Source organism: Leopardus geoffroyi, chromosome A2 (assembly GCF_018350155.1).
Source record: "Leopardus geoffroyi isolate Oge1 chromosome A2, O.geoffroyi_Oge1_pat1.0, whole genome shotgun sequence".
Lineage (NCBI taxonomy): Eukaryota > Metazoa > Chordata > Mammalia > Carnivora > Felidae > Leopardus > Leopardus geoffroyi.
In genome coordinates, this window is record NC_059331.1 from 22,983,648 (window position 1) to 22,997,539 (window position 13,892).

Here is a 13,892-nt window from a genome sequence, read left to right on the forward strand (position 1 = left end):
ATCACTGACGTGTAACACCCGGTGCTCATCCCAACAAGTGCCCTGCTTAGTACCCATCACCCATTTAGCCCATACCTACCCCCCCAACCCCCCTCCAGCAACCCTCAGTTTGGGGAACCTGTTTTTTTTAATTATTAATTTTTTTTAACATTTATTTATTTTTGAGAGACAGAGAGAGACAGAGCACAAGTGAGGGAGGGGCAGAGAGAGAGGGAGACACAGAGTCCAAAGCAGGCTCCAGGCTCTGAGCTGTCAGCACAGAGCCCGATGCGGGGATCTCACAGACCGTGAGATCATGACCTGAGCTGAAGTCGGACGCCCAACCGACTGAGCCACCCAGGCGCCCCCGGAGAAACTCGTTTTTGAACCAGCTGAAGTGACTGGCATGCCAGCAGCAGGTAGGACATGATTCAACCCTGCCTTCTTCAGACCAGCCGTCTGTGTGCTGAGGATGGGCCCCCGCATCCTCGGTGGCTGGTGGACATGGGCAGTGGCCTCAGTGCCTCCGTGGCTGGCCATGAAGATGAGCAGCATGGGTGATCTGCACAGGTGGATACAGATAAGGAACCTTATGAGACTGTCCCCAGGAAAGAGACCAAAGTAGTAGAATTTAGCACAGTTGATAATTCTGTTGATCTGTCACTTTGAGCCACAAGGTTTCTTATAATATACATGTTTATTAATTTGCATTTTTACCTGTCAGGTAGACTGCACATTTGTAAAAGAGGCATTTTCTTTTTTTTTTTTTTTTTTTTTTAATTTTTTTTTTCAACGTTTATTTATTTTTGGGACAGAGAGAGACAGAGCATGAACGGGGGAGGGGCAGAGAGAGAGGGAGACACAGAATCGGAAACAGGCTCCAGGCTCTGAGCCATCAGCCCAGAGCCTGACGCGGGGCTCGAACTCACGGACCGCGAGATCGTGACCTGGCTGAAGTCGGACGCTCAACTGACTGCGCCACCCAGGCGCCCCGAAAAGAGGCATTTTCTTTGGGAAAAAGAACTTGGATATTTAAACAACAGCTTGGATATTTAATCTTACAATGACAGTGAATCTAAAAAGTTCCTTTATTCACATGTCTTAAAATTCTTTGCTGGAGAGATTTCTTCTGCTATTTTGTTCACCTGGCCAGTGACTGAATCTTAAATTTCCTGGAATATGAAGATGCATGTTATCTATAAAGCTCTGTGTTGACCTCACGTCCTGTGATGAGGATCCATGTGTCCATTTCCTGTGGATTACTGCAGTTTGTTTTTCAGTGTGTGAATGGCCCTGGGCCTCTGTCACCTCTTCTTTGAGGTCTGTGTTTTGGTTTACTCTCATGGCCCCCCTGCTGCTGATCTGGGAGTCCTTGGGAAAGGCTTCTTGTTCCATATTATGTCATTCTATCTTAGCTCTGAGTTCTGATCCTTAACAGCCTCTAATTAATAATTCATTGAAAACAGTCCTGGATGTTGCCTACAAGTTCCTACCAGGTCTGGCTCCTTCCTGGCTCTCCAGGCCCAAGCTTCTTTTCCCTCTCTGTGCTCAGTGAGTTTATTACAATCATTTAAGTGTGCGCCGTTTCGTCCTGCCACAGGATCTTGGCACATGCTGTTTCTCTACCTGTGACTCTCATGTCCTAGTCAACTTGTCTCTGGGCCCTCCCTCAGTGTTCCTACTGTGTAGCATCAAACTACTGTAAGCCTTTCCTTGATGGCTTTTGTTACTCTTGCATATACTGGTGTTACTTACTGATTGCTGTCTATACACCAGATCTGCTCTTGCTTATTAATTGATCAAGTATAGTATGTGACATTTCAAGGATTCTTAATCATGGGCTGTCCATGTTTTTGGAGTGAGATTCATCCCACATTCTATGCCCTTCATGAGCTTCTCACATGACTGCTCCTTCTCTGACTCTTCAGTCAGCCTATTTTTGCTTTTTCTTCTGTCCCTCCATCCCTCTCATTACCCGGGTGTTACCCAAGGGAAACACAGATGCTGTGGAGTGTGAGTGGTTACAAAGGGGGTTTTATTGGGCTCCTTGAAGAAATGGCCAATTCTAGCTCAGGGCAGAAAATGAACAAGACTAACCTGGCACATATTGCCCATTGTGAGAGCAGGAAGCTGTCGACTCTTGTGAAAGGACTTGGTTGCAACCCTAAAGGGAAGAGGCTTCCACTGACCAGAGATGGATTTACTGGGAGTCTCTCCTTAAAAAATTAGCAACAGATCAAAACACATGATGTATGTTACAATCCATGTTGATAATAAAAATAAGAGGCAGCAAAACCACAAGTTCAAAATAGTACCCAAAAAAAGAGGGTCACCATTGGTCCAATATTTATTTTGGAAACCAATAAAAAATGAAGAGTAGCAAGCATTTATCCAACATTCCTCTACAAATGGTTCCTCTGTCAGCTAAATGGTACAAGAAGTGGGGCGCCTGGTGGCTCCTTCAGTTGAGTGTCCAAATCTTGATTTGGGCTCAGGTCATGATCCCAGGGTCGTGGGATCGAGCTCCACATTAAGCTCTGCACTGAGCATGGAGCCTGCTTGAGATTTTCTCTCTGTCCCTATGCCCCTCTCCCTCTCCCTCTCCCCAGCTTGCTCTCTCTCTCTCTCTCAAAATAAAAATAAAGTGCAGGAAGGGAACCTTTTCTTTCTAGAAATTTCTGGAAATTTTTAATAAACGATGAGGGTTGATAGAATTGAAATGTGACCCCTAGTGAACTAATCTAGGCATTGAGCATCAATGGCTGTCAACATCACAAGAAGACTACCAGACATTTGTCTGAGGGAAGTAACAGTAGCATAAATGAAGTAAATATATCCATCCATCCATAAGTAGTCAGCCCTGAATCTGATCAAGCCTCTAAATGTAACCACCAGTTCACATATAGGGGACAGAGGAACATGTCAAATGACACCTGAGAATTGTTATCAGTGAAATGTGGATTCTGAGACACTCTTCATGACAAACAACTTGGTTCCTTTAACGAAAAACTGTGAGAGAAATAAGGAAGGGAGTTAGCATGAGAGACTTAAGAAACCCCTCTGTGGGGGCTTTATTTGGATCCTAATTCAAACAGTGGCTGTGATTGGCACAATGTGGGATGACTATTAGGCTTTTGTCTTTAAAAGTCCTTTTCTTTCAGAGACCTATATTGACATGTTCACAGATGAGATAATGTGATGTCTGGGATGTTTCATAATAATCTGGATGATCTGTTGTTGTAGAACAAATCACCCCAAAATTTAATGGCTTAAAACAAGAAGCATTTATTGTCTCACATAGTTTCTGAGGGTCAGGGATGCAGGAGGATGGATGGTTGTGGCTCAGGCTCTCTCACAAGATTGCGTGCAGGGTGTCAGCTGAGGGCTGTGATCATCTGAAGGCTTGACTAGGATGGAAGATCTACTTCTAAACTCATTTATGTGGCTGTTGGGAAGAGATCTCAGTTCTTTTATAGCTGTTGGTTGGAAGCTTCAGTTTCAGTGGGCAATCCATAGGCCTCTTTCCATCAAAGCAGTTGGCCTCTCTAGAGTGAATTATCCAACAGAGACTGGGAAAGCAACCATGACAGAAGCCATGGTGTCATTTACAGCCTAATCTTGCAGGTGGCATATCATCACTGCTGTATTCTCTTGATCACAGAGCCCAACTCTGGATCACAGAGCAGCAACCCTGGAGGACCCCCCCCCCCCGTGAGGCTGTGAATATCAGGAGGGGAGGATCATTGGAGGCCATCTTGGAGACCATACGGGAGTTAGAGGAAAGTGGTGGTGGGATGCTGATAAAATAATATTCACCATGAGTTGACAATTAAAAATTTCTGTAATAAAAAGTTTTTGGGGGGATGGGAGGAAATATATATTTTAAGGACAAAATGCTTAGATTTAAATTGCAGCCCTTGTATTTATTAGCTGTGAGATCTTGTCAAGTGATGTGAACCATCTGAATCTGTTTCTCCATTTATAAAAAGGGAGTAATGAGAATGCAGTATCTCGTGGGGGTTGCCATGAGGCTTGAAGGACACACTACTCGTGTGTGCTCAAGCCAAGGCTGGTGTGTGGAAAGCACGCAATAAATACTAGTTATCAGCAGTAATATCTTTTCTTCTATCTCAGACATTCTTTCTGCTGAGATATTCACAGGACCATTCGCAGGACCACCTTTTTTCTAGAAACCCTTTAACATTTTAGAGGCATATTGTGATTTTCTCTGGAAAAGCTACCATTTGTTTCTTATCTCCTCTTTACATGTGTTTCCTGTCAATATGCTGCAGAGTAAAGACCTTGCTCACCGTGGAAACTGTGTGTGTGTGTGCGCGCGCGTGCACGCGTGTGTGTGTGTGGACACGTCTTTGCTTTCCTGGCTGTGTCAGTACGTTGAGAATGTGGCCTAAGCCAGTGAAGGGCTGCACCTCTCCCACAGCTGATTATACATTCACTGTGCTGCAGTTCTTATCTGTCCAGCACCCCCTCCTCCCTCCTATGAGTGAAATCCCTCCGTCTTTACCAAACCCATTTGGTGAAGTTTAAGTAGGACTTTCCCCAGCTCTTGCTACTACAACCTCAAGTTCAGAAATGGGAGCATGATCCAGACCTGGGTAAGTCAATGGTCCCATTCTCTGGCCACCTGATTGGCTCAGCCCCAGACTCATAACCTAAGCTGTGCTAATCAGTGTGTTTCCGGGGACTTTTCTGCTAAAAAATATTGTGGAAATCGGTCTGGTGTCATGGTGCCAGATTTAGCAAAACAGATAAACAGGGAACCCACTTAACTTTGAATTGCAGATAAACATTAGATACATTTCTAGCATATTATTTGTTGCTTCTCTGAAATTCCAAGTTGATTGGGCATTCTGTTTTTATCTGGCACCCTTAGCTCTGGCCACTGGGCAGACTGAGCCAGGAAAGTGTGACACCAGTGATGTAGACAGCTGTGTGGTTGAGAGCCACCTGGCAGAACGAAGCCCAGTGGTTCCGGGAGATAGACACAGAGGAACCCAGCCTGGAGTGCATCATTGAGTCCTTGCTCCTGGTCCTCCCCTGATAGGAGCCAATGACTTTCCTTTTGCACACTTGTAGGCACACTTGTAGGGGGGCTTTGTTTTTGTTTTTAGAATTTGATTTAAATACTTTCATAGCCTCAAAATACAATGCCATCGGTGCCCTACTAGGAAAACCTAACCTTTACTGACTGCTTAGTATATATGCTGGACCTGGATTAAGCACTCTGTCTGATTATCTCATTAAATTCTCGTTGTAACCCTGCATGGTATAAATGAAGAAATTATTGACCTAATAACTTCCTTTCTGTGAGTTGTTATACTGCTATTACTATATACATACGCATTGTGTCACTATGGTATGTGTACTGGATATTTACTATAGTAACGTCTGAAACAGTAAGACCCCGAAAAACTGAATTTTCATCAGCAGGGGACTGACTGGTCAAATGTTGATACATCCCTAAAAAAATATGTCACAATGCTATACAGGGTATTTGCTTATTCACAGATTTCCATCAGACAAGTTTGATATCCATATGTAATTAATTTGGCAAATTACAGAGATCATTGAAACAAATACACTTTAATTGAGTACAAGATTTACAAAACTATGGAAATCTTCCAAGTGATTCTACAGAAAAAGTTCTCATGTAGTTGTCTCATGGGGTCACATTGTCATTGCCAGGCTCTTCCAGAAATGAATGTTGCTATCGTTGAACGGGCGAGCTTGGGGTGGGTCAGGGCACATCCATCACCACCCTCTGCACGGTGACCCCAGATGTGTGTTCTCGGCATCTACCGGCTTCCACTCTGGGCTGTGACTTTGCATCTGTGTGCACGGGACTGTCAGCCTGACAGGGAGGGGACGGTTTGGTGAAGATGAGCCCTCGGCATCCCCGGGGCCACATCTGCATTCCATTCCCCCTAGATGCTGACTATAAATACACATCTCTTCAGAGTCAAAGCTCCCACGGAGCTTGGCACCATGTTTGGAATTAACTGGCACTGTGACTTCTGTCTGCTCTCGCACACTGAAACTGATGCAAGCATTCTTCCCCCAAGAAGCAAAGCTGAATCAAATCAAAGTTTTCATAAAGTTTATAGAGGATGAACTTGGACCTTCAGAAATGTCAGAAAGATGTGAAGAGTGAGGCCTGCTGTTTATACACACACCATTGTACTGCATGGAGACACAAAGCAGATATTTCTGTCCAAGTAGCATTTGGGCTGTGGCTCTCTTCAGTCTCTCAGGGGTGCCCTGAGCAGGTTCCCTCGAACCCTAACAAAGAGGACAGTGAACTGACACAGTACAGCAGTGAGTGCTCCTGGACACAGCCTTGCCTCCGATGGCTTTGCTCCAGGCCCCTGTTCCATCTCAGGTGTTTTCTGATTGTAGAGAGTCACCAATTCTGGGCTCGTCACCGCCATCTCACCTGGCACCCATACTGCTGTTGCCCTCAAAATGATGTTGAAATGCTGTTCATTGTTCACGTCCAGGAGATCTCTCGTCTCCCAATTCGGCATTAGCATCGAACAGCTGCTATCTTCAGACACTTCAATTTGTTATAGACAATGTTAAAGAGAAACCGGGACCAGCTCAGACAAGGTTCTCTCAGTATCTGTACTTTCTCCGCCAAATTGCAAACATCTGGGCCTGCTCTTTAATACCACGAGCCTCTTGGGCCATTCTGTTTTCATGTTTGAGAAACACCATGTCACTGTCTACTTTCCCTGCTGGAATCAAATGACAGTCTGATTCACTGGAGCCTGGGCTTTGAGGTAGCAGTGCCACGGGACGTGTGCCTTTCCTGTAAACTGTATTGTGTGGGCACTGCCCTAGGTCCCTGATGTGTGGGTGCCCAAAAGATGCAGTCGTAATTCAGCCACGGGATTTCTCAGCCTCAGATGGAGCCTGGGAAGATCATCTCAGGGATGGAGTTGAAAGGGTGTTGTCAGGAGGAATTATATTAGGATGAAGAGTCCATATTTATACTAAATCATCATGTGGTCTAGTATCCTAGTCAGGTCAGAAGTCAGGTGTCTCTGGGTCTCTGACCAACAGGCTTCTGTGGTTTGCGCTCAGAGCTCAGTGGCAGTGGACCACAGAGATGTCAATGAGGAGTCTGACATCAGAATGCAACAGTCTTGGGGTGCCTGGGTGGCTCAGTCGGTTGGGCGTCCGACTTCGGCTCAGGTCATGATCTCGCGGTCCGTGAGTTCGAGCCCCACGTCGGGCTCTGTGCTGACAGCTCAGAGCCTGGAGCCTGTTTCGGATTCTGTGTCTCCTTCTCTCTCTGACCCTCCCCTGCTCATGCTCTGTCTCTCTCTGTCTCAAACATAAATAAATGTTAAAAAAAAAATTAAAAAAAAAAGAATGCAACAGTCTTTGCTTGTCTGTTCAGGCTGACTTGACTGACATGAGCTACGTCCCTATTTTAGAAGGCAAGGGGTACCGTGTCTATTACTGCTAAAACTGACAGTGGAAGACCCTGTACAGGGTACCTTCACTTTTAGCCTCTTAATTTTAGTTTGTCAATAAACGTGTACCCTAAGCTACCTGACAGCACTGTGCTAAGTGACCTAATAAAGTCAAGCATGTTTGATAAAGGCCTGCACTATAGCTGTCCCCCAGGATTCTGGGCCCCCGGTCATTATGGATGCTAGGTGTGAATGGGCAGCGAGGAACAGCGGACACGCACATGCTTCCTATACCTGCTCTGTTCACACGCATGCTCTTAGTCCATGGGATTTCATTTACAAGTCGCAAATTCAAAAGTAAAATTATTAAGAATTTCAAGACAGTGATGGCAAAGCATTAAACCAAGCAGGGGGCCCTGTGTGGCTGCCTAGGTCACATGCCCATGAAGCCAGCCCTGAATGGGATCGTGGCTTTGCACATGACCCTATAGACTCTGTCCACCCCTGAGGACTGTACTTTGTCAGGGATGTAGGGAGCTGAGCTCTCAGTGTTGGGAGGGGTTGTGTTGCACAGGGTTTCGGGTATGGGGCTTCACATTTTGAGGCTCCCTTTCCTCATACTTGCTCTGCTATCCTGGGCAAACATTTCACTTTTTGGGACTCCATTTGCTGATATGTACAACAGGAACCTGATAGTACCGTTTAGAGTCATTAGGGGGATCAGGCGAAATAATGCATGCAAAACACCTGGTGCCCAGCATACGGTTGTCATTGGGCCAATGTTGGCTGCCATTGGAGGACTTGGGTGAGTCAATTTCAAAGCCATGGCGGGGGTGCTGCAGTGACCTCCTCCACACCTAGTAGGTGTATAAATCAGGTCTGCTGAATGCCAGTGACTTTGATGGGCATCGTGGATTGGTGGCTGTTAGCCTTCCCCCTGAGTCCCCCTAGCCCGGACCCCCAGCTCTGTGGATGGGGGATGGTTTTGTCTCCTCATGTCCATTTGTCATATCAGTCCCCTGCTTTTAATTGGGAGGACTCAAGCATTCGTTATAATTATGTAGACAGGAAAAACATGATTGCTGTATCACAGAGAGCACTATAGTATTGATTCAACTAAATCAAATGCTGGTGGAGGGAGAGGATTATTGCTCCAGGACCCTCCGCTGGCCTGGATGTTGTGACTGTTTCACGGAGATAAGCAGCCCTGCTGGGCCTGCTGGCACTCAGGCGCGGGAGGCTGTGGGGCTCTTGGTTATCTCCCCAGGCATAAAGCTGTACTAATTGCTTTGGAAGCGAGGCCTTTTCCCGGGCAGCAGCAGCATATGCTGCCTGAGTGCGTGGAGCAAAGATAAAGAGCCACCCTCCTCCTCCTTCACTGAAGTTTAATAATAAAGTGGAACTGTCACCATTTCCAATAAATTGTTTATTTTAATTTAGAAAAATAACGAAAACTGGCCACCTTCTGGCACGCCATTGTGGCATGTCTTCCTGGCTCGGGCACTCTTGAACCTTCTGTTCTCCGTAGCTGGCTCTGGAAGGCGTTCGGATCTCGGTGTTGGTGAAATCAACCACGTGTCTTTCTCCATGTAATCAAACCTGGCCCTCACAGGGAAAAAGAAGTCGTTTTCCAAGGCCCATTAGATGGTAGCGCTGCAAACCAGGAAGTTGGCATCGAAGGCATTTGGAGTATAAAGCTTTGTAGGATTTTTTTCCCACGTATTTATTTTAGTGAATGTGAAATTGAGATAGTCTCACATTTTTCTGTCATCACTGTTCTTTCAGATGACTTTTTTCCTGTATTATCAGGGGGAAGTCAGCCCAATACCCCTTGTGTGAGAGGTGAGCTGAAGGGGGCGCCGGGGTGGCTCAGTGGGTTAAGTGTCCGACTTCGGCTCAGGTCATGATCTCATGGTTCATGAGTTCAAGCCCCACATTGACCTCTCTTCTGTCAGGGTAGAGACCGCTTCAGAGCCTCTGTATCACCCCCCTGTCTCTGCCCCTCCCCCACTCACACACTCCCTCTCTCTCAAAAATAAGTAAACATTAAAAAAAAAAAAAAAAAAAAAGAGTGAGTCAAAGGCCCAGATAAAGGTGATGTCTTCCTCAGGTGTTCAGGGAGGGTGAGTGGCAGTGTAGGACTTGGAATTCAGGCCACCTGCTTCTGCCTGCCTCTCGGAGGCACCAATGCGAGCTCACTCTTCCACCCACCATGCAGCGGCTTTTCTCATCCCATTTCACAGGGAGCAAAACTGAGAACTGAGAGCCAAAGCTACTTGCCTCAGGGCCTTGTAGCTGGGAAATAGTACAACCAGAACTAGGACTCAGTCTCCTGAATTTCAGTTAATTTTTTTTTTTCTTCTGGAGTCCATGGGTTCTATATACCAATTGCTTATATACAATGATTATAATGTGATTGCATTAAATATGACACATTTTGAATCTTAGAGCAACCACAGCTGAGGACAGAGAAAAGAAAATCTGAATTGATGAAGACGCTTCAGAGCAGTCGGCCAGGCCCCTTCCTTCCCTTCCAGACACTGCCCTTGGTGTGCACATGGGTAGGATTCCTCCTTAGCAAATTCCTCCAGGTTTTGAGTAGTGAAAGCGGTGGCCATTAAATCCACATGCACCAGGAGAGCTCTATGAAGTGCCTGACTCTGTCTGGCAGGAGTACTCACAGGACATAGGTAAATCGTGTAGTGTAATGCCAGTGATTAAAAACAGGAGGCTGGGGACAGGAAATGAAGGGGACCATTGTAATCCAAGGGCAGGGTTTTGGAAGCATTGTCCCAGTCAGAGTCATTGTGATGGTTGTGGTCATTAAGGTCCTTTCCTTTTATTTAAGTGGCCCAAATCCAGCTAGATCTGGTCAGGCAAAGAACCAAATTTATTGGCTCACTTACCTGAAAAAGCTAGGCATGCCTGGTTCTAGGAACCCAAGCCACATGATTCTGCCTTGTTTCCTCCATTATGGGCTCTTTTCTCATTGGCTTTACCTTTATTCAGGTGAGCTCTTCCTCCCCAGAGGCTTGATGGCTGCTGGCAACCCAGCCTTCTTCCCTACCTCTCAGTAGTCTCAGTGGAGAGAGTTTTCTTCCCCACATTTGAGTAGAGGCCCAGGGATTGGGTCATATGCCCATGCCTGATGGTGCCTCATGGAATTCAGGATGGAATTCACAAATTGGTCAAGCCTGATAAATGGGTTTACCCTTTGATCTGGAAAGGAGGAAGAGAGATGTTAACCTCACCCAAATGATATGAGGCACTAGTGGAGAAGGAAAATCGGAAGAAGGGGAATGGATGTTGAACAGGCAAAAACCACCCATATCCAGTGGGTATAAGCCTTAGTTTCCTCTGACTCACTCTTGATCAGTGGCTTGGTGAGGAGAAAGGACCAGTCTTGCCCAAATGTCTCCAGATGAGTGCTGTCCAGTAGAACTTTATGCAATGATGGAAATGTTCTTTGATCATCACTATCCAATGCAGTAGCCACTAGCCACATGGGGCTGTTGAGCACTTGAAATGAGACTGGTGGGACTGAGCAATGGAGTTTTGTTTGTTTTTTGTTTGTTTTTATGGGGGGGAGAGAGAGAGAGCAGGGGAGGGGCAGAAGGAGAGAAAGAATCTTAAGCAGGCTCCATGCTCAGTGAGGAGCCCCACCACAGGACTTGATCTTACAATGGTGAGATCATGACGTGAGCTAAAATCAAGAGTCAGATGCTTAACCATCTGAGCCACCTAGGTACCCCAAGCAACCGAGTTTTTATTTTTAGGTAATTTTATTTAAATTTAATGTAGATGGCTACCTATAGCTCTTGACTGCCATAGTAGCTCTTAGTGGAGCCACATCACTGGAGATAGTTCCCTGGAAGGCAAGGCCTCAGTTTTGTGTAGAATGACAGGTGGGCCAAGGATTAAATGAAGATTGGAAGACCAGGATGATGAAGCAGATTTGGTCCAGGTATACAACAGGAGAAAACAGAGTCCACACATGAGGGACATGAGAGGGAAAGACACAAAGAGGGAGTCCTTCATCTGCGATGTCGTTTGGAAACCCTTAACCTGGGGACATATTTTTTCCATGTAATATAAGGACCAGATTTGTACCAAAAAGAAAGAAAATCAGAACGGACCTTGTTATAAAGTTGGGTTGAGGGGAATTCCGTGACATGTTATTGCATTTTACTCCTAAGTGTCCGACAATAAAAGCAACCATTGTCTGAAGCAATCTTCCTGCACATGACATTCAGTTGCACATGGATTAAAGAAAAATTAAACGGGGTTGCTAATGTTATTAAAAAAAACAACAATGCTGCGTAAACTTGTGTGGCCGAGCACAATGAAATGCAGTTGACAGAAATGACATCAGATGAATAGAATGAACTTGTGAAGGCAAGGTCTAGCCACAGCAATGTGAACCCAGGGCAGGTTAAAGCCCAGCCTCTCTACAAGCTGCGTGATGGGCATGTGTCATGATGTTCTGCGTCCTGTAGGGTGTGCGGGGACCGTCCTGAGGTGATGCCTGCTGAGCCTAAGTCGTTCCTGGTGGACATTAGTCGCCTACGAGTCAGGTTTCCGTAGGCGGCCATTCTTGGAGAAGGCAGACTGATCTGTTTTGATCCCTTCCTGCTCACCTGTAGCCAGGGACACCTGGGCTTCCTCAGATTCAGTTAACTGTCTGGATTTGTACAGTCAGTGCTTGTGAAGGACATGCCATGTGCTTGGCATCCTGCTGGGCATTGGGCATCCAGCAGGAAGAACAGAGAAGCACAAGTCTCGGTTCCTGGCCCTGTGGTTTGTCTGGGTCCATGGCCCTCAGCATTCTTCTCCCCCAACACCCAAGCCACTTGATGGTTACCTGTAGACTCACCTGTAGTGCAGGTGTAGAGATTAAGAGCTCACGGCCAGTACCTGGCATATATACATATGTATACGTATGTGTATATATATAAAAGTAGCAAACGTATAGCAGAGAGAAGGAGGCATTAGAATGGGTGAAGCAGACCTGGGTAGAACCTGGGCCAGGCAGCTAGGAGGTGTGTGAATTTGGGTACAGTGCTGAGCCTCACTCTTCCCATCTGCAAAGTAGGTTGATGGAAACTTACAGGGTTGTTGTGAGGATGCAGTTACATGTTATTTGCTAAAGACCTATTATGAAGCAGGTTTCCATGACTCCATGCTCTGGTGAGCATGAGAGTATGATTGCTGTGAGGAAAGGATGGACCTGGGAAGGGGTCTTATGGGTTATGTGAATATATCTAGGGTGAGCAGCCAACTTCAAATCCAGCCTTGATTTGTGTTAGGTCTGGGTGCCATTAAAGCTGAACAACCGTGAGGATCCCACCAAAACTTCCCAGTCCACTTTTCCAGCAAATCTGCAGCCACCCCCATGACCAGTGGCCCCTGATGCTTCCTGTGGGGGCCTAGGGAGAATAGCATCTTAGACCATCAGCATGTCCTAAGATCCGTCTCTATGATCTATTCTTATTCTGTGATCAGTTTTTGGGTTCTCGGGCAGACACATCATGAGCCGGTGTCACTATCTGAATGCTGATGGAATTCTTGGGGCATTGAAGGGTCCCAGGGCATGGAAGAGAAAGAAAGCCATTCCTCAGCCAGGAAATCACCAGCAAACATTTTCCGTGAGCACACCCTTCCTGCCCCTCTCCCTCCCGGGTGACTCTTCCATCCAGTTTCTTTAGCAGACGAGGGTGTGGATGCCTTTGGGGAGAGCCCAATTCATTTCGGTAGAACAGAAGTGGTTTTGGAATAGGCCAACTGGAAAATAATGCCAGGCAGCTATGGTACTGTGGACACGGGCTTTGGGTCAGCGGACATGCCACAAGCTCACGTGGCCCTAAAGCACGTGCCTGGACCTGCTCTTGCCTCTTTGTTGAGAAGCAGAAACATAATGGGCTCCAGGCTTGCTTCCTTCTGCCCCCTTTCCTCTCCAGCTGATGCTGGGTTTCTGTCGATCCAACATAGCCAGATGGGCCTTAGGGATGTTTCTGAAGAGGCTTGGTCCCTTTTTGTGAATTCCTTGAATCTCTTCTGATTTCTAGCCTGTGTCTCTCTTGCCGTAATCACAATTCTTACCTCATGACCCAGTCTTTATCCTTGCTCTTTAGAGATGGTTTGAGCACCTTTTGTGTATCAGATATGTGGTCTTCATGGGAGATAGAGTAGGCCACAAGACATGCCTGGTCTCAGAACATCATTGTCTCGAGTGGGGGCAGAATCTAACTAGGCAGTTACATACTTGGAGTGCTAAGTGAAAGGTATATCTGAGCATGGGGTGCAGCATGGGGTCCTAAGGAAGCATTCTCTTTTTAAATTTTTTTTAATGCTTATTTATTTTTTGAGAAAGAGTACAAGCGGGGGAGGTACAGAGAGAGAGGGAGACACAGAATCTGAAGCAGGCTCCAGGCTCTGAGTTGTTAGCACAGAGCCTGATGTGGGGCTCAAACCCAC

The 13,892-nt window shown here is 46.3% G+C and overlaps 1 protein-coding gene across 4 annotated transcripts in view; it reads left to right on the forward strand.

Moving 5' to 3' along the window:
* CACNA2D3 (calcium voltage-gated channel auxiliary subunit alpha2delta 3) overlaps positions 1–13,892 on the forward strand; it is an 866,452-nt gene that overhangs the window by 444,775 nt on the left and 407,785 nt on the right. The gene's annotated exons all lie outside the window — the stretch shown is intronic.